This window comes from Poromitra crassiceps, assembly GCF_964638095.1.
Source record: "Poromitra crassiceps genome assembly, chromosome: 1".
NCBI lineage: Eukaryota > Metazoa > Chordata > Actinopteri > Beryciformes > Melamphaidae > Poromitra > Poromitra crassiceps.
Window position 1 is genome coordinate 19,039,888 of NC_139623.1, and position 26,005 is coordinate 19,065,892.

At 41.3% G+C, this 26,005-nt stretch overlaps 1 protein-coding gene across 1 annotated transcript in view; it reads left to right on the top strand.

Annotated features, from left to right (window-relative positions):
• wwc1 (WW and C2 domain containing 1) overlaps positions 1-26,005 on the top strand; it is a 307,962-nt gene that overhangs the window by 682 nt on the left and 281,275 nt on the right. The window lies entirely within an intron of this gene.

Below are 26,005 nucleotides of genomic sequence, written 5' to 3' on the forward strand. Positions count from 1 at the left end.
TCTCTCTCTCTCTCTCTCTCTCTCTCTCTCTCTCTCTCATGAAAAGGTGGATCAAGCAACTACCACTAATAATACCAGTAATAATAAATAAATTACACACACAAAACATTATTTACACTATAACGTTACATATAGACAAAGTAATGCATATGTTACTATATACTGACAGTTATTCAACATATCACCATACATATTGTAGCCTACATATCACCCTGCACATACAGTAGAATAGGCTAACATTATTGTGCACACATCACCATTTATTGTTCACTAATTTAAAAAAGGCACAAACTATCTTATCTATTTGGTGATCATATGTGTGTCTGTATTATATATACTATATTATATCACTCGTCAAAATGTGCAAATTTGTGTGCTTTTCCACCCTAAACCCATACATAATGTAAGTTTGGTCCTACTGAAGGATCATGTGTACTGTGAATTTAGGTCATAAATATGTATTTCAGACTGAACAGGTGGGTAAACCCATTTTGAGGGTAGGTGGATGGCATCATCCCCTCATGTTGTTGAATGTAGCGGGCTGCTGCAACTAACAATTATTTTCATTGTCGATTAATCTGTCGATTATTTTCTTGATTTATCGATTCGTTTGGTCTAAAAATAGCAGAAAATGTTGACAAATGTCGATCAGTGTTTCCCAAAGCCCAAGAGGACGTCCTCAAATGTCTTGTTTTGTCTACAACCCAAAGATATTCCGTTTACTGTCATAGAGGAGTAAAGTAACAGAACATTTTAAGAAGCTGGAATCAGATAATTTTGACTTTTTTTTTCTCCTAAAATAGTTGGTGATTAATTTAGTAGTTGAGTTGATTGACAAGTACTAATCAATTAATCGTTGGAGCTCTAATTATGTTGTTGAATGTTACCTTTACCCCAACACCAACTAGCTAATCACCATCTGGGCATATATAAAGGCCTGTGATGAGTGATAACGATGCTGAGTGACTACGACGCCGTGCACATACACAACGGTTTTCAAAGTCGGAGACTGTGAGCCCCCCTCCCCCATCATGATTATGTTATTTGATCCCATCCACTCAACACTCAACTGCCATTCAACAATTGAGCCAAGATAGCCTGATATTTCCGTTGACATACTTCAGACTACACCAACTACATAAAAAAGGTCTGTCTAGAGGCATTTATTAGTTTCTGACTCTGGGAAAGTGGAAAAAACACTAGAATTCCCCCAAACGACATATCTCTGAACTATCTCTTTAACCAAATCACACACATTTAGGCTATTCTATGTGATCTCTTTTTAATAACTCATGTAATAACTAATGTCATATTTTTTCACTTCCATTCACTGAGCCTCCACTGGAACTGTTTGGACCCCCCCTGGTGCCCACTTTGAAAACCCCTGGTCTACAACACACACCACCACTTCCACAACACCACACACCACTTCCACAACACCACACACCACTTCCACAACACAAACACCCCACACACACGCACGCACGCACGCACGCACACACACACACACACACACACACACACACACACACACACACACACACACACACACACACACACACACACTCTCACTCTCACTCTCACTCTCACTCTCACTCTCACTCACAACACCACACACCACTTCCACAACACCACCACACACCACTTCCAAAACACATAACACCACACACACACCACTTCCACAACACACAACACCACACACCACTTCCACAACACCACACACACACCATTTACACAACACCACTTCCACAACACACAACACCACACACCACTTCCACAACACCACACACACACACCACTTCCACAACACCATGCACCACTTACACAACACAAAACATCACACACACCACTTCCACAACACACAACACCACACATCACTTCCAGAACACACAACACACCACTTCCAGAACACCGCACACCACTTCCACAACACACAACACCACACACCACTTCCACAACACAGACCACTACACATCAGAGTTGGGGTCCGTTACTCAAAAAAGTAATATATTACACATTACACATTACTTTCAAAAAAAGTAATGCCTTACTTTACTTGATTACTCCCTGGAGAAAGTAATTCGTTACACTACTCGTTACATTACTTTTGCGCCTGAGATGCATTGTCACGTAATTTGCCAGTTAACAATACAACATTAATCCTTACATATATGCCCATATATTAGCACAAATCTCTATCGTAATAAGGTAGGTTGCAAAACTTCCTGTCTGATGGTGGCTGTACGTTCCCTGCCATCTGTATTTTGCTCAATATGTTTCTGAAAAATGGCGATTTCATTCTACTGTTGAAACTGGCAACATTTCCTCTACCATGTACGAGGAGGCAACAAGCCTGTCCATCTCTGATTTTGATGTTACCTGGTGAAAAGAAAGCTTTTGCTGCTTGCTTTGGGTCGAGGCAGGCGACTCAGCTTGGGTCTGCAACCAGCTTTGTGTTAGCATGTTTCCACTGCAGATGCTTTGAGAGGTTTATGTCGTAGGCTACCGTAGCTAGCTGCTTCTGTCCAGGGGAACGTTTGCAGTGTCACATTCTTGTCCTTCCGCGCAACAAAAACTTGTTGTAGAAGACGGTGCTTTTTGGCAGATTGCTGGCAGACTATTACGGAACATACCGCACTGCGCCCACTTCCCTAGAACACATTGTATTTACAAGGGGTATTTACAGACCCCATCGCTGCATGTGGGTTTCTCTTATGGTTTAGGTTTACATTTAATTTAATTTAATTTTGTCAAATATTCAGATATTCCAGAATTGCATGTTGTGTTAAAATACATATTATTTATATCTAACACTCTTTAGCCTGACTTAATTGTAAAACAGAGTGTAAAAAGTTATGCAAAGCCTTCTGGGAAATTTAACCCGTGGAAGAGGAAAGTGGGCGGAGTTCCCAGCATGCCCTGGGGGTACTGTGTTTTTGTGTCAATTGTTTGTCAATGTGTTTTGGAGGTTAAAATGATTTATTGTTCTATATGCATGATGTTAGTTATCTGATAAGCTATGTGTCGATTAATAGTGCTGTTCTGCATGCTAATACAAAGTTGAAATATTGGCACCATGATTGAATCTGCTGTGCAGTTAAATGACCTGTCTGATGGGACACAGGATCTGCTATTAAAACGGAGATCTTTTCTCACGCATGTAATGAGGTAAGCGACGCGTTTGATTAGTAACTGTAATGTGATTACTGCACTTAGGTACAGTAGTGCCTTACACTACTCGTTACCGACAAAAGGAATGTGATTACAGTAACGCGTTACTTTGTAACGCGTTACCCCCAACTCTGCTACACATCACTTCCACAACACACAACACTACTTCTACAACACACAATACCACACATCACTTCCACAACACACAACTTCCACAACACGCAACACCACACACCACTTAAAACCCTCCTAATTAGAGCAATAAAAGTCCAGTTCCCCAGGCTTTTCCTCAGTCACTGTCTTCTGTCTGTGTGCTTGCTCCTATCTGATGCTGGCAGTGCCTGCAGTCGCCTGCCCTGCTGCAGCCATGTCCACGCAGAAATATCAGGTGCAGTTCAGGCTGCTAACGTTAGGGCTATAATGTTTTGGTGGCAAGGGATTCCTGGCAATTTAATTCTCTGGGCCCCCCTGTGGCTAAAAATGGAGGCAAGCTCTATTGCAAACTCCCCCTGTCAGCCATGCTATTTTCTAAGGTAGAGATGCCTGGGGCTTTAAGGAATTTGAGTTTTATTGTAAAAAACTCGATCAGAATCCTGAACCAGATTAGGAGAGTTTTGAGTATACCAGATGTTTCTGTCCACACACCAATTTGTTTTAACCACTCTTTTCTAGATCCATGGTTGGACAGAGACTACCATGCCTGGAGTGAGAAGGGGCTGGTGTTCGTCAGAGACCTATTCATAGATGGTCATTTCGCATCCTTTGAACTTCTGAAGGGGAAATTTGAGTTGCCCAACATGCATTGGTAGATACCTACAAGTTAGACATTATGTTCAATCCAAAATTCGTGACTTTGAAGTTCTCCCAAATGAACATGCTTTTTTTGATGTTTTGCTGAGACCCCCTCACTCCAAGCATATTATTTCTAGATTTGTGTATCTGTTTGATGGTGGTATCAGTGCCTCTACTGAGAGGATTAGAGAGGCGTGGCAGGAGGAACTTGGTGTTGAATTGTCTGAAATTATTTGGGACAGGAGCCTGTCTGTGGTTCAACTCTGCTCAATTAACAGCAGACACCAACTGATTCAATTTAAAGTCACTCATCGACTTCACTATTCCAAGTCTAGGTTGCACAGGATCTATCCTTCTGTCTCACCACTATGTGATAGGTGTCAGATGTTAGAGGGTGCACTGTCACACACTTTTTGGTTTTGCTCTTCACTATCCGGATTCTGGGCCAAAATATTTGACTGGTACTCTAAGGCCTATAAAATAACCCTTCAACCAGAGGCGGAACTTGCCATCTTCAGCTGTTCTGAATCTTCTCTGCTCCTCCATACGGCTAGGGTTGGGGCGATGGACGATGGAAGCAGAATGGCTCTAGGCTCATCTGACAGTAGTGCAGCACCAGTCCCCATCACAGCCCCTCTCTTTTTGAGGCAGATGCGGAAATTGCATTCTCTCAAATGGCCAGTGGGGGGCGCAGCTTGTGTAGCACTCCCGGGAACATCCATTCAACTCTATGGGAAACAAGCCAACTTATCTCTCTGTCTATGTCTTAAATAAACACTTTACAAATGAGTTTATGGTCTGAAAAAACAATTTCAAGTATTTCTCATGCTCTCAAGGCCTCCGTTTTCTGAATTATAGCCCCATTCCGAGGAAAATAGGCGATATACTTCGGATAATGGGGAACAGTAATACTTCCGCCCGTTAGAGGCAGCAATGTGCCGCAAGGCATCTAGTCTGCGGAAAGTACACGAATAAGAAAACCTAGCAAACAATGCTAGCAGATAGCAAGATAGCAAATTATCAGAAAATAGCGTTACTTTATGATATTTTAATAATGTTAGTAGACACACGTAACTGTATAGATGGCATACATGTAACGTGACGCTCATAACATGGCCGACCATTTAACGTCATCTAATGTATGTATGTGAAGTAACGTTAAATGGTCTGCCCATGTTATACAGTAAGCGACGCGTCATAAGGTTAAGACATAACATCACAAGTTTTTGCAGACTTGAATGCTGTTGGTCGTTTGTTCAATTTGCTTTTCTGTATGGTATTGGACATTTAAAGATGATACACACTTGTCTTGATGCATCCGCCAAGCTCAGCAATTTGTCATCCTTATTTGAAAACATACTTTATCAGATCGATAGAACTCAACATAGTCTAAGGTCTTGCACGAATATGTCTTCTGGTAAATTAGGCATATATAATCTACCAAGCAACACTTGACACAAATATAGGTAACCATTTCACAGCAGCCCAGCTACCATGGTGGAAAATGAACCATTCTTTAAGTTTGAATTATATCGAAATATATGTTGCATGGTGTAGCCTTTGTGTATGTCGAATTGTTACAGATAACCATATTTCAATCAATATAAATCATTCGTTGATTTGAAGCAGTCGGTTGGTTCTCCATCTTCACATTCTTCTTCCTGGTCATTTGGTCCAAGCTGGTTCACTCGACATCAAATATCTTTATATCACATCTTAAAGGAGAACTTACCTCCAAAACACTTTTTTTCAGCTTTTAACCAATATATATGACTTTGGGGGTGATGTGTGAAGAATTCTGGTCAGAATTTCCACATTTGACACCAAACTGTTGCCATTTTACCATTTGTATCATTTTTCAGCAGCATATCTGGCATAAGCGCCCTCTAAGGGTCAAAGACTGCTTTTTTTTTTTTTCTCAAATGAATGGGATATTTGACACGTCGTTACGTCACGGTGACCCAAAGACTATGGGATTTCAAGATAATTACTCCCCTACCCCCCCTGTACCCTTTCAGCTCCTCAGAACTCCAAGCTTATTCTTATTGAAGTTTGCTCTTAAAATACTGAACCAAACGTCGTCAAAGTTGGCACATGTCTTAATTATAGTTAGTTTCCCGCTGATTGTGTCATTACTTTATTGATATCTTACCTGGATAAGCTCGAATGATGATGTTTATATTATCAGTCCGAGTTGCAAGCACTGTCTCCAGCCCAGGCAGGCAGGCGGGAGCGAGCGGGAGAGAGTCGTACTGTAAACCTCATGCACTAGCTCCAAGCTAAGAATTACGTGGAGAAATCTCGCATTGTGTTACCCCAGAGCGAGAGGTTTGTCCTATTGTGGGTGTGCTGCTGTTAACGAGCCCATGTCACTTTGCTCCCGTAACGTAGTTTGAGTAGTTTCCATAGAGATACATGCAGAAAAATAATTAAATTTCTAGTTCGCCACTGAATTACCAAATTGATATAACTTAAAACCATTTTCAGATTTTCTGTTTCCATACAGACCAACAGCGTTGGTTAGTTGTTGATATTTATAGAGATATTGCCCCTCTCAAATAAATTATTTTTGAGGCAGTAGGCAAACTGTAATGGCGTCGATTTCCGAAAAAGAATCTCGACTCGAACACAGCCAAAGAGTCCAGTATAGACAAGAGCATATGTCATTTCTTGGTTTTTTCCATAGGTATTTTCAAATCACTGTTCTAATACATATCTAGGGGGTAAGTCCTCCTTTAACAACCTGCCTGATCTGACCAGACAACTATAATGGACTCGTTCTATGATATTTGCGGTACATTCGGGTACATGATTTACTTTAGTACATAGCCTACACAACAAGGTTCTTTGTTGGCAATGTTTATTGACAAAAGCACACTGGCAGATACATACCAAATGGTTCAAAGTAAATCTATCAAAAGTCTCTCAAATCTGTCAGCATTATATTGTCAGCATTTGGCTTATGTTATTGCAATATCTTAGGTTGAACAACTGATGATCAGCAATATTCTCACAGTAATATATGCACATGGGAATCAAAACGTAGCATTAATTTTCACAAATAATTTGACCAGGGGACAATGTGCCTCTGTTGTGTGTTGTGCTGTTCCTGCTCCACCATGGTACTCCGGCGGCCATCCCTTGAAGAAACAAACGACACTGTGTTATATTAATCACTATAACATAACGCCACCAAATTTCAGTTAAAGTATAGCAACCACCTTGTTCACATGTTTACGTTAGCACACGATGCTAATCGAGCTAGCGTTACCTTACAAACATGAGCATCACTCAAACAGTCCAACATAGCAGAGCACAAAGTGTGCGATCAAATCCACCTCAGTTCTAAAGTTTAGAGTTTGCCCAGAGATATAATAGCAGTTTACCTTGTGGAGGCTTAGCAGCAGCTAGCAGGCTGGAGGCTCACACCACACCATGGTCTCTTGGCCAGGCCCCGGACAAGACGGTGGTTGGCTGGCTGGACTCCTACTCGCCCATACCTTCGGACTAAAAGTTATTATATTTGTTTTCCTGGACCATTTCACCACTGCAACCAGCCAGCCAGCGAGCAAGCTAGCAACCAGAAGCGAACAACAAGATGGCAGTCAGTTCAAGCCTGTGAGACAAATTCGGAAACTCCCCCGGCAGCCGCTAGGGGCAGCCGCCCCCTCCTTCTTCTTCTTCTTCTACTAGTGTTTTAACAGCCCTCTCTCCCCGTACTTCCGTGTAGAATTAATCCATTCAACCAATCAACGATGAGCAGGAAGCGGGGATTGGCAGCCTCCCGCCCGGGACACTGTGGGCACTGTGGGTATCTCGTCAAAAGGGCCTTTCTGTGAGGAGTTTGCATGTTCTCCCCTGGGGGGTTCCTCCATACAACATCGGTATGACCCCCACTAAAAACATGCAGAAAGATCGTCACCTTACTAGGGATGGGCATTTTAAGCAAGTTAAATACTCGAGTACTCTCCTTCTATTATGAACGAGTGCTCGAGTACTCACGCGGGGGGGGGGGGTCTGTGTGATTACTAAGGGGTGGCTTTAGCTCAGGAGGTAGAGCGGGTCAGCCAATGACGCAAGGGTTGGCGGTTCGATCCCCGCTCCCTCCCAGCTGTTGTCGTTGTGTCCTTGGGCAAGACACTTAACCCTCCTTGCTCCCGATGGTGTGTAGGCACCCTGCGTGGTAGCCTGCCGCCATTGGTGTATGAATGGGTGAATGTAGACTATCTACTCATTGTAAAGCGCTTTGGATAAAAGCGCTATATAAATGCAGGCCATTTACTATGGTAATGAATGCATTTCTCCCCCTCGCTCTTTTCACTAGTTACAGGCAGCCCATTTTTGCCTGTCGGGTCAGTGAGAGATACAACTCTCATCTGGAAAGTCTCGCGGGACTATGCTCAGCCGCCGCTCCTCTCTCTCTCTCAACGTTACTGCTGGCTGTGCACGCTACTAACGCTACATTCTTCGAGATTTAGGTTTGAATGAAATAAATTGCGTTTTGTTCTTTAAACTGTGCCGACTCCTCTTCTTCGCTCCGTTCCTCTCTCTTGTCGTCAAGGCTCTGACAAACGCTCACTACCTGCATTGCTTTTGAGATCTGCTTTTCTCTCCCTCTCTCCCTCTTTACAATGATGACGGCCGAATTGCCGAAATTGTCAGACTCCGAGCCCGGTGTGTTAACGATGACTAGCAGAAGTGAGGTCGTTATTTTTTTTAATGTGCTCAATTCCGGACTTGGTGTGTAGAGTGTCCACTGTTTGTTTATCTTTTGTTGATTGTCCTGAAATGCTTTGCCAATTTTCTTACATAGCCTACATGCCAGCAAATTATTTATAATCATTTATTTGGTATTGACAGAATGGCAGTGTGAGTTATTTTCATACAGTTATAATATGGAGATCATGGATGGATTTATTATTGCACTTTAAATAAATAATTTAAGTTTGACCATATACTGTATATGGCCTTAATGTGGTAAATAAATGACAGTTTAGCAGGGCATAAAACCAATGATATGTTGCTGTAAATCAAGACTTGAGTCTAACAAAGGCATAGCCGTCAGGGCTGTGAAAAAAAATAAATATATATATATATGTAGAATGTAGGGCTGTGCCGATTCACTATCGATACTATCACGATACTTCGGTGCCGATTCGATATATATTGCGATTCTTAAGTTTAGCGATTCTACGATTATTGCGATTCGATATTACGATTTATTGCGATTTCTGTTTCTTTTTTTCTTTTCTTTTTTCAGTTTGTTTGCTTTTTTACACAAGAAGTTGAATCATACACTAGAGACTAGGGGTGTCACGATACACTCAGTTCACGATACGATACGATACACGATTATTGGGTTCACGATAACGATACGATACGATATTTTAACAATATTTTTTTGCAATCAATTTGTAAGTTGAGGGGGCATCCTCCACGCTAATTTGAGTAATTTCACCATTTTCATCCTCCGTGTCTGTAACGTCCCTCGTCTGTTCAAACAAAGCAATGAAAAGGAGAGCGAGCATGCAATCAGATGCAGATCAGTGCCACCATGTTCAGCTTCTTTTTCTCGCGATATGAGATTTCATCTCAACGATACATATTGTCACGTTTTGATATCGCGATATATCGTGGGACGATATATTGTGACATCCCTACTAGAGACTGTATATTATATCATGAGTAGGGCTGGGCGATATAGTTAAAAAGTATATTGATATAACATCTTTCATATCAGTCTATATCGATAATTATTGATCATTTTAATTACCTGTTTTTATTAATAAAAAAACATGAGAAGAAAAAGGTTGCATTTAGCCACTTTATTTTTAACCACCTTATTTTCAAGGCACACAGGTAGGTCTAATTTGTCACACACACATACATGCTCTGAGTGCAACTGCAAGCAGTAATTTACAGACATGGTGAGGTTTTACTTTGATGACAGCCTAGCGTTGCCAGCCTTCTAAAAAAACGTTTGGTAACGTGTATTTCAGGGTTGTAGTGTTAACGTTAGGCGAGAAAAAGCCTTGCCTCGCTGAAAATGCGGTACATTTCTCCATATCAGTTTTATATACGCATCAAGACTCCGCCCAAGCAGAAGACATAAAGTCATAAGCTGTGTGCTCAATAGATGACACAATGAGTTATTCCTGTCCCAAAGTACAAGTAAAACCTTTCCAACAGTTTAACTTTGTCTCTGCTGACAGAAGCGAATTGAGCTGCGGATGCCATTCCGTAAAGTAACGTTGCAGACGTCCGTATTTGTGAAATTGGTGTCTTAACATTAACGTTAATTTCCCGGGCGCTTATTAATAGATAGGATACATGTTAACACGTTACGTTAACACGAATTGAAACTCAACCACATCGAATTATTTGTAACGCCGGGTGAGATCAAGCGAGTGGCGTCAGTAGGGGTGGGAATCGCTGAGTAGCTCACGATACGATATCGTCACGATACTTGGCCCTCGATAACGATATTATCACGATACAACGATACTGCGATAATCGATATATTGGAAGACGATACATCACGATACCTGTGTAACTGAAGAGAAAAAAATACCCCTAAAAGGCAAGAAGCAGGTATTATGTATTTATTAGCAGAATTGACATGAACTCTCTGAGTTCACTCACTCACTCATACCATTTTCGATACCACGGAGGAAAAGTTACACATTAAGTCTTTTTATTATTATTATTAAAACAAGAAAACCTATATAACCTACCTACCTATATAATTTCTAAAAGTAGATATTAATGATCAAACATTTCCATTCATGTAGCCTACAGTATTTATGTTTTTGTTTCAACTACAAACATAAATAAATGTCAACTTGAAAGTATGTTTGAACTACCACACACAGCATAATATTTTAGCCTGTTTATAATTTTTTTTTTTTTTTTTTTTTTAAATAAACATATCGATACTTGGTGCCAGTGTATCGATAACGTATCGCAAGTGGAAATATCGCGATACCATGAGTATCGATATTTTGTCCCACCCCTAGGCGTCAGTGGAGGACCAAAATGCAAGACTCGATCATTAGCCCGGAATGGGTCTCGCGCTACTTTTGCATGCTAAAATAAAGCTGATAATGTACAATTTGATTCAAGGGGGGGAAAAACCCTTTCAGAGTACAACACAAACTGTCTATTTTCCTGCAACTCGACAGTGTTGCATCCAGGAGATGTCGGGGCTCTGGATCAAGGGATATGATTTGCTGTGTGTGAGTGGGGGCGGGTCATGGGGCGGGTACTCGGAGTTTGTCTGTTAAATGATTGGCTGTTTCCGTGTAACTTGTACTAACAAGGTACATGATTGGCTGTATGAGCCACGGAGCAGAGGGAAGCGCTCGATACTGTATGTGATTGATGAAAGTGGGAACATTTCATACATAAACAGAAAAAATGCGATTATCGATTCTGGAATAAAAGATCGATTCAAAAAATCGTGACATTAAAAATTGCGATACTTAAGTGAATCAATTTTTTTCTCCCACCCCTAGTAGAATGTAGAATCGAAAATCGAATCGAATCGTGACCTTAAAATCGAAAGTCAAATCGAATCGTGGATTTGGAGAATCGTGACACCCCTACCTAACAATATGTCCATACTATCCACTTTTTAAAACTATTTTTTATAAAAATGGCTTTCCATTTGTATTTACAGCTTATTATAATTCTTCTATGCTTGTTGGTTGTTTAAAATTGTTTATCCTTATTATACCATTGGTTGTTGGTGTGTTGTTGTGTTTTGCCCTGCATAATGCAGACTGCATCCAGTGAAAATCACTGACCAGTCTAGTAGTAACATTAGATACTCGGTGTTAACTCATTGAGTGCCAATGACGACAGTTGTCGTCAATTCGAATACTAACGTAGAGTGCCAAAGACGACGATTGTCGTCAATTGCGTTTTTTGACGGTGGGACGTGGATCAATGCCCGATACATCTCCTGTACAAATATTGTAGCTATTGGAGGTCTATAACCTATTTTACCGACCCAGTAGGTGGCGACAGTGCTCTCCAGATTACAGAAAGGTCCGGAAAACAGGAGGAAAAAGCCGTGATCAAAGAGAAACCGATGCATGCTGCAGCCAGAGCCATATAGATTGCTCTGTCTGCAGCTGAGGTTGTCTGCGAACCGCAGTCAATCCGCGCACACAACTGAGCTCCTCTGCCTCTGTCTGTATGTCTGCATAGTTTCTTCACACGATTAGCCGCCAGAAAGGCAGCACCCGACGCCGAAGGGCCAAACCTTTCCCTGCAGTCCGGGTTGGCATTTCCTTGTCGCGCTGGGAGCCGCCCGGCGCACACAAACGGAGCGCTCCGAAAATAGACTGGGTGCGTGAGGCTGTGTAGTGTGGGGAGGAGTTTGCAGCTGAGGGGGGAGAGGGGGGTGGGGCACGAAGGGACCACACAACTACCCCACGTCACTACATCATAAAATATTATCTTCAGACTCAGTGAATGTGCTTGAAATGCTGCATTTCACAAAAGGCGGAATAACTCGGCTTCTAATTTGAAAAGTGTCTTTTTGCTCAAAACAGCCTATCTTCTCCGGCTCATAACTAAAGAACGGAAAATGGGATCAATAAACTTTTTTTTGCAGATGATAGAAGAGAGTCTCATCGTTCTTTGTACGTGTTCGGTGTTTACATAGTAATATCACACAATATTCTGTGGGCCTCGAGAAATCACTGAAAACGCTCTGAAACTCTGGCACTGGGAGCGTCCGTTCTCCAAAAGTGGCTGGCACTCAATGAGTTAAGGACTGTTGAAAACCATAGCTGTGTAATGTTATCAGATAGCTGATATCAGATAGCGTTAGATGGTCTATATAATAACAGACGGCATAATGTTAGCCAGATTGTCAACAGGTCTTTTTGAAGACGTTAGCGAGTGGCATGCTAACGCTTGCGTTGCTAACGTAAACATTAGCTGCTAAATAACTAGCGATGTCATTCATACAAGCCAGCTAACGCTAGGTGATAGCCATAACTATCGTCTGCTGCAGCGGTAGCTTTGTCTCCCGTGTACAAATCCATCATCTGACACATTTAATCCCATCTGTTTATGTGACTCTTGTCTTGCCAGCCAGTAACTGGCTAACGCGTATCATTACAGAGTAGACACTTTTCTGGCTGTCGGTCTTTCGTCTAAACAGCCACCCGACTGACTGACTGAGCCGAGCCAGGGCCCTTCCGGTGACCAGTCAATTACATGCTTTTTTCAACGGACACCATTGGTTCTGCGCAGTGCTGCCTTCACTACACACTGCAACAACATTGAAACGGAGCGTGGCATAAAAAATTAATTGAACGGTTGAATTCTGTATTCGCACACGTGCCCCTTTACTTATTGCGTTTTACAATTCGCACTGTTCTATTTTTAGTAGCAAATGCGATCCAAATGATCGCACTGTCGAGCCCTGGCTCCTGGCTGCCCCCCGGAGGAAGGACATGCCTCGATGGGATAAATACAGAGACTAAATTTCATTTTTTTTGTGTGTGTGCCGCCGCCTACACGTGTGTGTATGCGGTGTGGTGATTTGTGACAATAAAGACGGGCTTGTCTGTCCGTGTTTCGTTTCGTTAACAAATCACACATGATACATACAAAAGATAAGTAATAAGTACGAGTCAAATTACATGTTAACAGATCACACATGATACATAGGACATTTAAAAAATATTTTGGGGGCAACTTTTGCCCCCACTGTCTAAAAACTGGGTGCATTTACAAAATTTTGGGGGCACTTAAAAATAGTAATTATTTAGTGCATAAAGTTGCCAAAGCATAGTGTGAACACCAGCGCTGTTTGTGTGTGTTCTTCCTTGTCGTCTTCTGGCAACTAGCTTGCAGGTGCTGAGTGTGTGTTAGAGATGGAAATTAAATGAATTGAATTAAAATAAAATAATCAAAATAATAGGGGCAATTTTTGCCCCTGCATCATGGTTTTTATGGGCATTCTGAGATTTCTTTAGGGCATTTTTGCCCTTGCCCCTGGCTAAATTCCTACACTGTACATACGAATGACAAAAAACAGTGACGAGTTGCAATGTCAGTGAGAACTGGAGCTGTTAACTTCCTCCAGAAATCCAGAAATTGTGATGTTGTTAAATTATGTATATTATATTTTCCCGACCGCTGTTTATTTGCATCAGAAATGAGGCCATCATTCTTTAGAAAAGGATCTGTTTGGATGAAAGCTTGAGAACCCCCTGAGTGGAAATCAAATGTGTCCAGATGATAAATAAGTTATTGCTTCACAACAGAGTTCCAAAACCTTTTGGGAAATTCCTCCCCCAAAATTGGCTTTTTGCGTTGTATGGATCACAGATAAATGCAATGCAATGTCTTATTGGCACCAGGACATGTGATTGTGATCCTTTAAGTCTTTTCAGGGACCCCATTTTCATACCATGGGACCCCCCCCCCATAAGGCCCGACCTGAAGTTTTGAGCCAAAGAAAGCAAATAAACATGAACCAGAGCGATATTCCCTTCTGAGGAGGAGGATTTAGACTGGATGGGGAATGAAGACGGGGAGTTTATCTCGACGCAGCAATGTTTCTTATTTGCATGATGAAGAATTGGAACATCGACTTGGATTTGTGAGTCTCTCTCTCCACATCTCTCTCATCTCTGCTCGTATCCTCTAGTCTAGCGTCACCTCCAACACATCCTCAGGTCTAGTTTGTGACCCCATGTGTACTTAATAGGGATGTATGATATTTATCGGACCGATAAATTATCGGTCGATATGGCCATTCTCGTTATTATTTATTATTCCAATAATTACATTTTAGCCGATAAATAGCCCCTGATAATACGGCGCCAAATTGGCTTTGTTTTGCATAGGAAGCGGAGCATTATTTTCGCGTGCTTGTGACATCACAAACCTGCGCCTGCCTTATAGAGCGAAACATGGCTGTTCACAGTTTCAGATGATAACCAAAACAACGCTATTGCAATTTACAATACATGTCCCGCAAGGTTTCTGAGATGAGGGGAAAGTCTGAGCTGTCGTTACGTTAAACCAAATGTGGGGAGGAGGCAGCGGTGTCAATGGTCAGTCAATGGTGTTAACGTTAGCTGTTGTGGTAGCTAACGTTTGCTAGCTGGTTGTGGCCTACCTAGTTCAATCAGCAGGCAGCGGTCCTCAAGCTTGTTGTGACCAAACATCCCCGCATTAAAACACTTCATACTCCCAGAGCTGGCATAAACTATAGAGAGAACCTCATGCTTTACCCGAAATGAAACGTTCAGGGTTTGTGTCTTAACTCCAAAAGCAACATACATGTAACGTTACATGTAAGCTAACGTGAAGCTAACGTAGCTAGCTGCCCATCACTTCAATAGAACTGGCCCCAATGCAAAATTCAGACAGCCCATTTAGTTGCCAGTAACATGCCAATAAGAGTCTAAAAAATGACTATGCCTTTTGTGTTTTATCTGCAGACTAAGCAGCTATAGGCTTTTGATTCTATAAAAGCCTTTATTTTTTGTATTGACTATTGAGTGATACTTTACTAAAACAATCATATTATATCAGAAGTGTTGTTTGTTTTGTGTTCACACAATAGTGATGTCAGTTAGATTTGTTTAGGTCAGAGCTATGGAATATTAAATCATCCATCTTTGCTCACTACATCTGCCCTTTCTTTTCTTTTTTTAACCCCAGGTGTGCATAAAATACAGGTTAAGAAGTGAACTTATTTTTTTTAATACAAAAATGTGAAATAATTATCGGTCTATCGTATCGGTTATCGGCCAGGAGAAGCATATATTTATCGGTTATCAGATCGGCTGTAAAAATCGATATTGTGCATCCCTATTTAAAGACGAGCTGAACCCAAAAATGACTTTTCTTTTCTTTTAGTTCAAATACCTGGGTATGCAGTGCACCTATTTAATAATGTATGCCAAAAAAAATCACAAAAATCTAATTTCTTTAGTTTTTCTCACTTTCTCACATCAAAAGTGAATCAAAAGTGACTCTCTACTGCCAAGGACGCAGCTCTCCTGATATTTCGTCTACAACTGAGCTCTTCCCCCCCCCCCAAACCCCCCCGCCTTGTTCCCCCCGACAGCTCTTGCATCATCCACACCCCCCCCCCCCTCTCCCTCTTCCTCCGATACATTCCATCTGGCGCTGATGACAGCGAGCCACTTGCGATGTTTGAGGAGCTAATGCAACGGTGGCGCTGCGCACGCGGCGACCCGGCTGAGGGCAGTAGATGGTCTTTTGGAATCTGTACATAATGCAACAAATGTTTATGTATTGTATAATATTGAAGTGTGCCTTATTACTTTTTCAAACTAGTAATAATGTATCTCAATTCTGAAGTGTGCCTTCATTACTACTATCAAATTAGTAATGATGTTGTAATTTCCACTACTGTCTGATGTGAACCAAAGTGCCCTTCTGGGACATCTATTAAACTGATTGATTGATTGATTGAAAGTTCATTTTTCAAGATTTCATTGATAACAGTAATTTACAGCTTCAATTTACAGGTTCAGCTCGACTTTAATTTTTCAGAGCGACACATCTCGGGCTAATAGCAACACAAAACAATGCCAGTTTTTTTTCCTACATAGAGAATTACGAGGTGGCCACCTGCGTCAAATTTCCTGCCACCTCCAGCACTCAACAAAACTCTTAACATATGTCTTCATCTTCATAGAAGCACTATTTTTTAACAAGCATTGCACAAGCAGCTTTCTGACTACCTTTGCATTCCTACTCATATCGGTGCACAATCCACTCCACATCGAAAAACGTCTTTTCAATTTCATTCCAGCCCAAAAAATAAAATCACTATATTAGCCGCCTATCAGTAATCGGTGAATTTTCCCCAACTAAAATCGGTGTCGGTCTCAAAAACCCCTTATCAGTCAGGCTATAGTGCCACCTCCGCCTTATTTTGAGCCAGGAAAAACCCTGAATGCAACAACGTCTGCTTTGAGTGACACACCAGACAGTGGACACACTAGACCAGAGGTTCTCAAATGTTTTTCAGCCAAGGACCCCTTACAAGATAGAAACTATACCGGGGACCCCCTCATTCTGATTTGTGATTTTGGGCTAAGCTTAATTGTTTCCACGGTAACGTGACTTTTAAATTGATAGGTTTGTTAGATTAGAATGTAATCCATTTTTTTTTTTATGACCAAATTTTTATTATGACATTATAGACATAACATTCACATTGACATGTTGGCTGCTTTCATTCCCCTTCCCCATTCACCATCTCCTGTACACACCAAAACATATAAAAGAGCATACATACAATCACATATACAGTGTAGATATACACATGCATGCAAGCACGCTATACAATATGATACACTTTACACCACTCGACGTAGGCTATATCGTTTTACTAATTCGATTGCATCTGTAAGAGCTTCAATTGTTTCCCTTTTTGCAACATTTACCCTTGCTATTGATGATTCTAAAACAAGAGTACTATGAAATAAAGACATCCACTGATCTACTTTAAGGACATGAGGTGGTTTCCATCTCATTACCAGAATCTTCTTTGCAGCTGTAAGGCCAGAGAAAAATATTTGCTTGGTTTTACCAGACATATTGATGGAGGAATCATCATTTAACAACATAACATTGGGTAAACAGGGTATTTTAGAGCCAATAATAACTGATAAAATCAGTGCAATCTGTACCCAAAATGATCTTACACCTGAGCATTCCCAAAACATATGGATATAGGTGCCAATTGACTTTTGTGAACATAGCAAGCAAAAAGGGGTTGTAGTTATCTGTAATTGGCAACACTTTCTAGGTGATAGATAGAATCTATGAATCATTTTATAATGTAACAGTTGATTATTATAATTACGGGATGTGGCAGAGATGTTTCTCCATACTCTTTTCCAGTCTATTATCAGTCCATAATCTTTCAAATCAATATTCCAGACTTTAACAATTCCCATATAGCTTTGGGTATTGTGTTGTATCTTTTTATATACATGCGACACAAAACCCACCCCAGGTTTGGGTGTTTTAAGCATTTCCACCATTGGGTGCATTTTGAGAGGCTGATTCCATGGCACACCATAGGTGCGCATAGCCGTCCGGAGTTGCAAATAGAAAAAAAAAGATGAGCCAGGCAAATTAAAATCTCTTTTTAACTCTAGGAAGGACTTTAATCCTTCATCATTCATGACATCCGGTAAAGTATGAATCCCTTGATTCTGCCACTGTGGGAAATAGATGGGTTTCTCCCCAATGTTCAAGTGGTTATTCCTGAATATTGGCGTATCAAGGTGCCAGATCGATCCCCAATCACCAAACTTTTCTACACAATTCCATATATGGATAGAGTGAGTGACAATTGGACCAAAATGTTCAAGACAGTAGTGGTCAGATAAATCAGAAAACAGAACATCTTTAAGTAGAAGTGGTGACACTATTTGTTTTTCAATCTCTACCCACGACACCTTAGAATTATTATTGAACCAATTCTTTAAAGGGCGAAGCATGAAGGCATAGTAGTACATTTCAAAGTTTGGCACATTTAGACCTCCAGACATTCTATCATGCTGTAATATAGTTGTTCTAATTCTAGGGAACTGATCTTTCCAAATGTATATTGAGACACAGCCTTGAAGTTTGTCCCAAAATCTAACAGGTGGTGACAGTGGAAGCATACTGGCGAAAAAGTTTACTCTTGGCAGAATATTCATTTTCACTATTGAGATACGTTCAGCCAAGGATAAAGTTAAATTGGCCCATTTGTCCATATTCGCCTTTATAGAGTTGAGAAAACTTCTATAGTTTTGAGTTATAATTCTCTCTAAAGATGGGTGTATATCTATTCCCAGGTATCTAAAGTTTTGTACAATCGGAATCTCTGTACGTATATCCGAATCTGTCATTGCTGCATTCAAGGGTAGTATTAGTGACTTAGTAAGATTAATTTTATAGCCGGATATTGCACTAAATTTTGTAAATAAATCCAGGACCACTGGGAGTGTTGTAGGAACTTGGTCCATGAAACATAATACATGGTCAGCGTATAAAGAAATTTTATGATTTGAATGATTAATTATTATTGGTTTCGCTGCCTCAGATAATCTAATTTTTTGGGCTAATGGTTCGAGGGAAATTGCAAATAAATGTGCAGAGGCAGGACAACCCTGTCTTGTGCCACGTGCAATAGGGAATTGTGGGGAACACTGATTACCTGTTAGGACCATGGCCGTAGGATTATGATACAATATTTTTAACATTTTCATAAAAGTATCACCGAATCCCATATTATTCATTGTGCACCAAAGATAAGGCCATTCAAGCCTGTCGAACGCTTTTTCAGCGTCGACTGACATCACTGCACAAGGCGACTGCTGATTGGATGCACCATGGACAATATGGAGAAGACGGCGGATATTATCAGATGATAACCTATGTTTCACAAAACCCGTTTGGTCAGAATGTACTACTGTTGGTAGTACTGACTCAAGTCGACGGGATAATACCTTGGCATATAGTTTAATGTCTGCATTTATAAGTGATAAGGGTCTATAACTAGAACATAAAGTGGGGTCTTTTCCTTTCTTATGTAGCAATGAAATAATGGCAGTATTTACGTCTCTATGGAAACCCCCTTGAGTAATAGCAGTATATATCATATCCAACAGCAATGGGCCAAGGTCGTCCCAAAAATACAAATAAAATTCTGGAGGGAGGCCATCCCATCCTGGTGATTTTCCTTGTTTCATAAGTTTTAAAGAGTCATATAGTTCTTGTAATGTTATAGGAGAGTCCAGAAAGATCATGTCACTGGCTGTAAGTTTAGGTAGATTCAAGCCAGAAAAAAAGTTTTCCAATTCCTTTGTTGGTGCATCAAATTCAGATGTGTATAAGGTTTTATAGAAGAGCTGAAATTCACGACTAATTAGAAGTGGGTCATTAAGTAAGATACCGTCATTGCTCATTATAGTCGGAATGTCAGCTAATCGTTCATTCATCCGAATTTTACTTGCCAGCAAAAAGCTTGGACTGCTACCGTCTAGGTAACTGGATTGCCTAGCTCTATGCACTAGGAATTCTCCACGTTTTTGATTTAGGACTTTTAACTCTGATTCGATATTAGATAATATCTTTTGCCTATCTGCATCATATTGATTTTGCTGTTGGATAATTAATGCTGATTGAGTAGTCTCCAAATCAGTAATGGCTTTAAGTTGTGTTTTATTCAGACCAGATGAAAATGCTATTGATGTATTTCGAATATATCCCTTGATTGCACTCCACAAGAAACGGATGTCTTTGACTGAGTTCTTATTAATTGAAATAAATTCTTGAAAACCAGCTTTAAATTGGTCACTGTACTCTTTGTTTTGCAGCAATGTCAGATTGAGTCACCATCTACTGGCCCTTGCTGGAATATTAGGGAAAACAAGAATGCACAGATTTGCATGATGGTCAGACATGGACATATGTTGAATTTCAGATTTCTGTACAAAAAGAGACATTCTAGAGGAAATAAAAATATAATCTATTCTTGAAAAAGTTTGATGTCTAGCAGAAAAGAAAGTATATTCTCTCCTTGCATGGTGCTTAAGTCTCCAGATGTCAACCAGCGAAAAATTAAATATCAGTTTCTTTAGGGCAGAATCAGCTGAAGAAGTAAATTGGGTGCAATGGGATCGGTCTAGAGAATGATCGAGGACAGCGTTCATGTCACCCCCTAAAATTATCTGATAACCAGTCATATTTGTTATAATGTTTGATAGCAAGCAGAAAAATCTAGATTCGTACGAGTTGGGTGAATAACAAGTAATAATTGCAATCTTCTCACCTGCAAAAGTTCCTTTCAGAAAGGCAATTCTCCCATCTTGATCATTCCCTTTATCAACAATATGGAATTTTAAGTTATTGCGCATGAGTATGATAACTCCCTTAGCTTTATTATTAGCAGAAGATGAGGCAACAACTCTATAATTATTATTTTTGATCTTATTTATATCTTTTTCCATCACATGAGTTTCCTGAAGCATCACAATGTCTGCCCTTTTTCTGCCAATAATATCAAGGGAGGCAGCAATCTTGATATCTGTATTAAGGCCTCGTACGTTCCATGAGAGAGTGGTTAGATTAGCCATAATGTAAAAACATATGGTTCACTTTCTTTTCTTTTTTTTTCTTTTTTTTTATATATGAAAGTATGTACATCTTAATCAGTGAAATTAAACAGTGTACCTGGAGCCCACCCTCATCCCCAATCTTATTTGCAACTATAAAGTAGATAGAAAATGAAAGAAAGGGTTCCCGGTTGCAGCTCTCATCCCCCCTCCTCCCCAACCCTCCCAACAAAACCCCGAGAGAGGCAATAAATCGTATATAGTAGGTTAGAATATATTGAAAAGAAAAGAAAACCTCTCTCTGACTTCCTGTACTTTGCTTCTCCTTGCAAAGCAGTACCATGAAAAGAAACAAAAATAACGCTTGGCGGCACCCCCCTCAGGTGCTCTCCCATTTTACACATAAGGGAAGTTTATAGCTTCTGGGTTGAGTAAAATTAACCTAAAAAAAGGATGTAAAATAGGTTATGTGAAACCAATAAACAACCAGCTGAATGGTAGAAGGAGACAGAAAGAGGGGTGAAAAATAATAATAAATAAAATAAAATCATTAGCTCCATCTCACAGTCAGGTATTACTCCAGGCCAGGGAGCGATAGTCGATATGAATTCAGTCTCGTATATTCTCTGTCAAGCCAGTGTGAGTGACGTTAGGCTTTATGATGCGTTGCTGTTATGCATGCAGCATGGTGTAGCTAATCCATACCTGTTAAATGTTGCATCTGCAAAGTTATAGCTCAGTTCTCTCCGTCACTAAGGCTTGTTATAATGACGCTCTCAATTTCTTCCCACACATTGCATCGCAGGGGCTGTGGCAGATTCCTCTATAGCGTCGGCTCTATCTCCTTTTTATAGAACTCCATTGCCTTAGATGCGTCGGTGAAAGAGTGAGTTTTGTTCTTAACACATTCACTGCCAACAACGTGTAAACACGTTTTCAGAATCCAGCTGTTGACTGCCAACAACGTGTAAACACGTTCTTGGCATCGATTTTTTTTTTTTAACGGGGGGTTGTGCATCTAACCCTTTTACATATCTTATATAAGTATTGGACGTGTACAACGTGTACAACCCATTCCACCGACCCACTAAGTGGCGACAAGGAAGTAGGAAGGCAAGCAAAAAGCAGTGTGATCCATTTCCATTCTCATGAAAATGGATTGGCGGAGGCGCTTTCGTTTTCGCGTTGATTGCTGGCGGTGCGGGATTGCAAACTTGCATCGTGGATTGCGGATGGAGCACACTTTGAGGCACGCAGCGTAAATATGACCAGAGTCGCAGGGGCTTCATCGGAGCTCTCGGCCAGGGCTCCGGGAGGCGGGCGAGTCCAGCCGGGCTTCCTCGGGGAGCGGCCATGCAGACAGGCACAGCCAGGCACAGCGGCAGCGGGGCAGTGAGGCTGGTGACAAGCAGCAGGCCATTTTGCCTTGCAAAATAGCACCAAATTGGAAACAGCCATAAAAGGCTTTTAGAATGGGATTTTCAACCCATTCTTTTTTGTTTCTTTTTCGCTCTAATTTAGAGTAATTTAATTTCTATTCAGAAATTTATTTGAGAGGTCGAGAGTATGAGAAAGTGAATTTGCACAGGTAGGAAAGTGCTTGTTACACGGCGCTGCAGCCAAGAAGAACGCCCACGGAGGGAGGAGTTGAAGCAACTCTCCCTCTCGCTCTCTCCCTCTCTCTCTCTCTCTCTCTCTCGCTCTCTCTCTCTCCCTCCCTCCCTCTCTCTCTCTCTCTCTCTCTCTCCCTCTCCCCCTCTCACTAGGATTAAACCTAGTGCGTCTCCCTCCCGAGAGGGAGAGAGAGAGAGAGAGAGAGGGAGGGAGAGCGAGAGGGAGGGAGAGAGAGAGAGAGAGAGAGAGAGGGAGGGAGAGCGAGAGGGAGGGAGAGAGAGAGAGAGAGCGAGAGGGGGAGGGAGAGAGAGAGAGAGAGAGCCAAAAATGAATGGTTAAAGTGACTGTTCTATCCAATTTCACAAAAAGCCGTTTATCTCTGAATATTTTTTCTGACGCTAAAACCATGCTGTATTCAACTGCTAATGCTTACATAACTACTAACTCTACAAACTAACTCTTTTAGACAGAGAAAGTACACATTCTATTAGTACTTTTGAGATATTGTATGTTCACAAAGTCCAAGCTGAAACGAATCCTCGGCTCTTGTAAAATGAGCCAGAATCCTCAAAAAACGGCTTGGCAGAAGCTACCTACAGCAAAAAAAAACGGCTGGCAGTCAATGTGTTAAAAGTAATAAGCATCTTGGCAGGATGGACCACCCCGTAACGTAACGTAGTTTTCCTGAGGGCTTGTCGGACTTCAGTGAAGGCTGCTTGTTGCTCGCGTTGTTCCGCTGTCATATCAGGATATATGCTTATCTTCTGCCCTTGGTAGAAGAGCCCTTGCTTCCCTCTTTCTGCAGCCAGACGCAGGATTGTCTGTCTCACCCCGAAGCTGTGGATTCTTGCAATCATGGTTCTGCTCCTCGTCTTGTCCAGGACCTCCGGGCCGATACGATGCGCGATATTTATCAATGGTGGAGGGCTGAGGGTTTCCTCACCAAAAAGCTCATGTAGGAGTTTGGTCACAAAAGCCGTTGGGTTGCCTGCCTCGATTCCATTCGGTAGTCCAATTATTCGTAGGTTAAACTTCCTACTGTGATTCTCGAGGGCATCTGTTTTCTTTTTCAGCTTTGCAACTTCTGTTACAAGAGCTCCATTTTCTTTCTCCAGCGCTGTGAGCCTAGTTTCGGTGTCATTTGCGGCAGCTTCAAGCGTTTCAACTTTGTTCAGGCAGCTTGACACATTTTCTTGTAGTTTATCTAATGTGTCTTTGATGGGCTTGAGATTTGAGGCGAGACCACCGGTAATTTCTTCACGAACAATTGATCTAATCAGTTTTGCAAGCTCCGCGTTGTCCATTGTTAGTTTGGTCAGTGACCGTGTACTTGTTGCTGGCATGCAAACAAGATAATCTGCTCATCACCAACTTGTGACGCTAGAGTTATAAAGTAGAAAAACAGCGACTGCAACTTCAAAAGATAGTAATTTGCGAGAATATTAGTAATTTAAGGGAGAGCTGGGTGCCGCGGCGCAAGCGTGGCGTGTTCAATCCATGCCACCGGAAGTCCAGAATGTAATCCATGAACCATTTTAGATTTAAAGAATAAAATATTTTCGTTGAACTATGAAGCTTTTGCAAAAAAAAGTTTTTATTTTTATTTTCCTGAAAACTTTTCGCGGACCCCATGGCAAAGTGCCACGGGCCCCTGGGGGTCCCCGGACCCCCATTTGAGAACCACTGCACTAGACAGTAGACACTTGTGAGGCATGATTAGCATTTTGCCTTTATTACATAGATTATATATTATATAGAGAGAAGCTACAAACTGAAGTTCAGCCGGCTTCAACGTTTTTTCCCCATGCTTTGATGTGGTGAAGCGAGAACCAATCAGAGTAGAGGGCAGGAAAGCGTAGGGTATATTCACTGTATTGTTATTTACTTGATGAGTTATTTTAATTGACAACAAAGACTAACAAGAGGGCAATACATTTCTGCTCTGTTGGTGACAGTGTAGCTCGGCACATCATTTTGGGACCCGAGCAAAGTTGACTCGGTCACACCCCTGTTGTTAGTATACCCCTGCTTCAACATAGTTAAAATAAGTATTTTTTTTTCTTCTTTTTTAAGTAGAGACACGAAAACTGATAAGTGAGAAATTACCTGTTTTTCCTTAACTCATTCAGGGCCAATGACGTCTTTGACGTGTTATCAGGAATAGCCCAGAGGGCCAATGACGTGTTTGACGTGTTTTTGTTTTTATTACTGCAGGGCGTAGTTCAAACACTTCACCAGCCCCTGACATAGTATCAGGTCCCTATCATCTAAGACAACACGTGAACAAACACATACCGCAGCTGTTGTTTTGAAATTGAGCAGGAGGAAAAGCAGAAAACGGATAAGGAGCTTGCCTTGTGCAGACAGGAGAAACGCCATTGAAACGCCCCTCGCGCGCTGCAGGAGCTGGTCGCTTTCCTGTGTGCCAGCCGGAGAAAACGGTAATCCAGAGATGCGTTTGATCATCGGAGGAATGAGGAAATGATCGATCAGAGGGGCGGTGAGGACGTGTTGAATAGCCGAGGGGAAAACGGGAACGATCAGGCAGGGAGGATACTAGGACAGGGAGACATGGACGACGACGGGTGGACCAGAACAAAACAAAATAAACACACAAGGCAGAAGCGGCAGTCACAGCAGCCCGCTGTCTGTTCTCAAGAGCTATTCAGTTGGTTCATGAAATCGCTGGGCTGCGTGCCCTCCAGTGTTGCTCCTGGCCAATCCCGGCGCCACAGGGCGTGGTTATTGCTTATCCTATGTGGGGTTAGAAATCACGCAACGAAGGGGGATCGTGTGTGTGTGTGTGTGTGTGTGTCTGTCTGTCGGTGTGTCTGTCTGTCTGTCTGTCTGTCTGTCTGTCTGTCTGTCTGTCTGTGTGTCTGTCTGTCTGCACACTCACTCACACTGCTGTATTGTTGAATGTAAAAAAAAAGCACTTCATGTGTATATATATATATATATATATATATATATTTTTTTTTTTTCATTTGTGTCATAACGAATAGTATTTACATGTCTGATGTCAATACAGTTCAAAATAAAAGAATTGAGAGCGAGTTCTGCTTGAGAATGTGTATTTTACAGAAATTGCATTTTCTCCTGTTTGTCATCTCAGAGAGACCTATTGGGTGAAAACAGGGTGTATATAAATGGATATAAGTAGAGTACAGAACATGCTAAAAGCTAACTTTTTTTTTCCTGGTGAACCCAGAGACGTACATCTTCATTTTGAGGTATTGCAAATCACTCTGGTGCTAATAGATAATTTACTGTGGGTCTTGAAAGATGACCAACAATTATGAAAA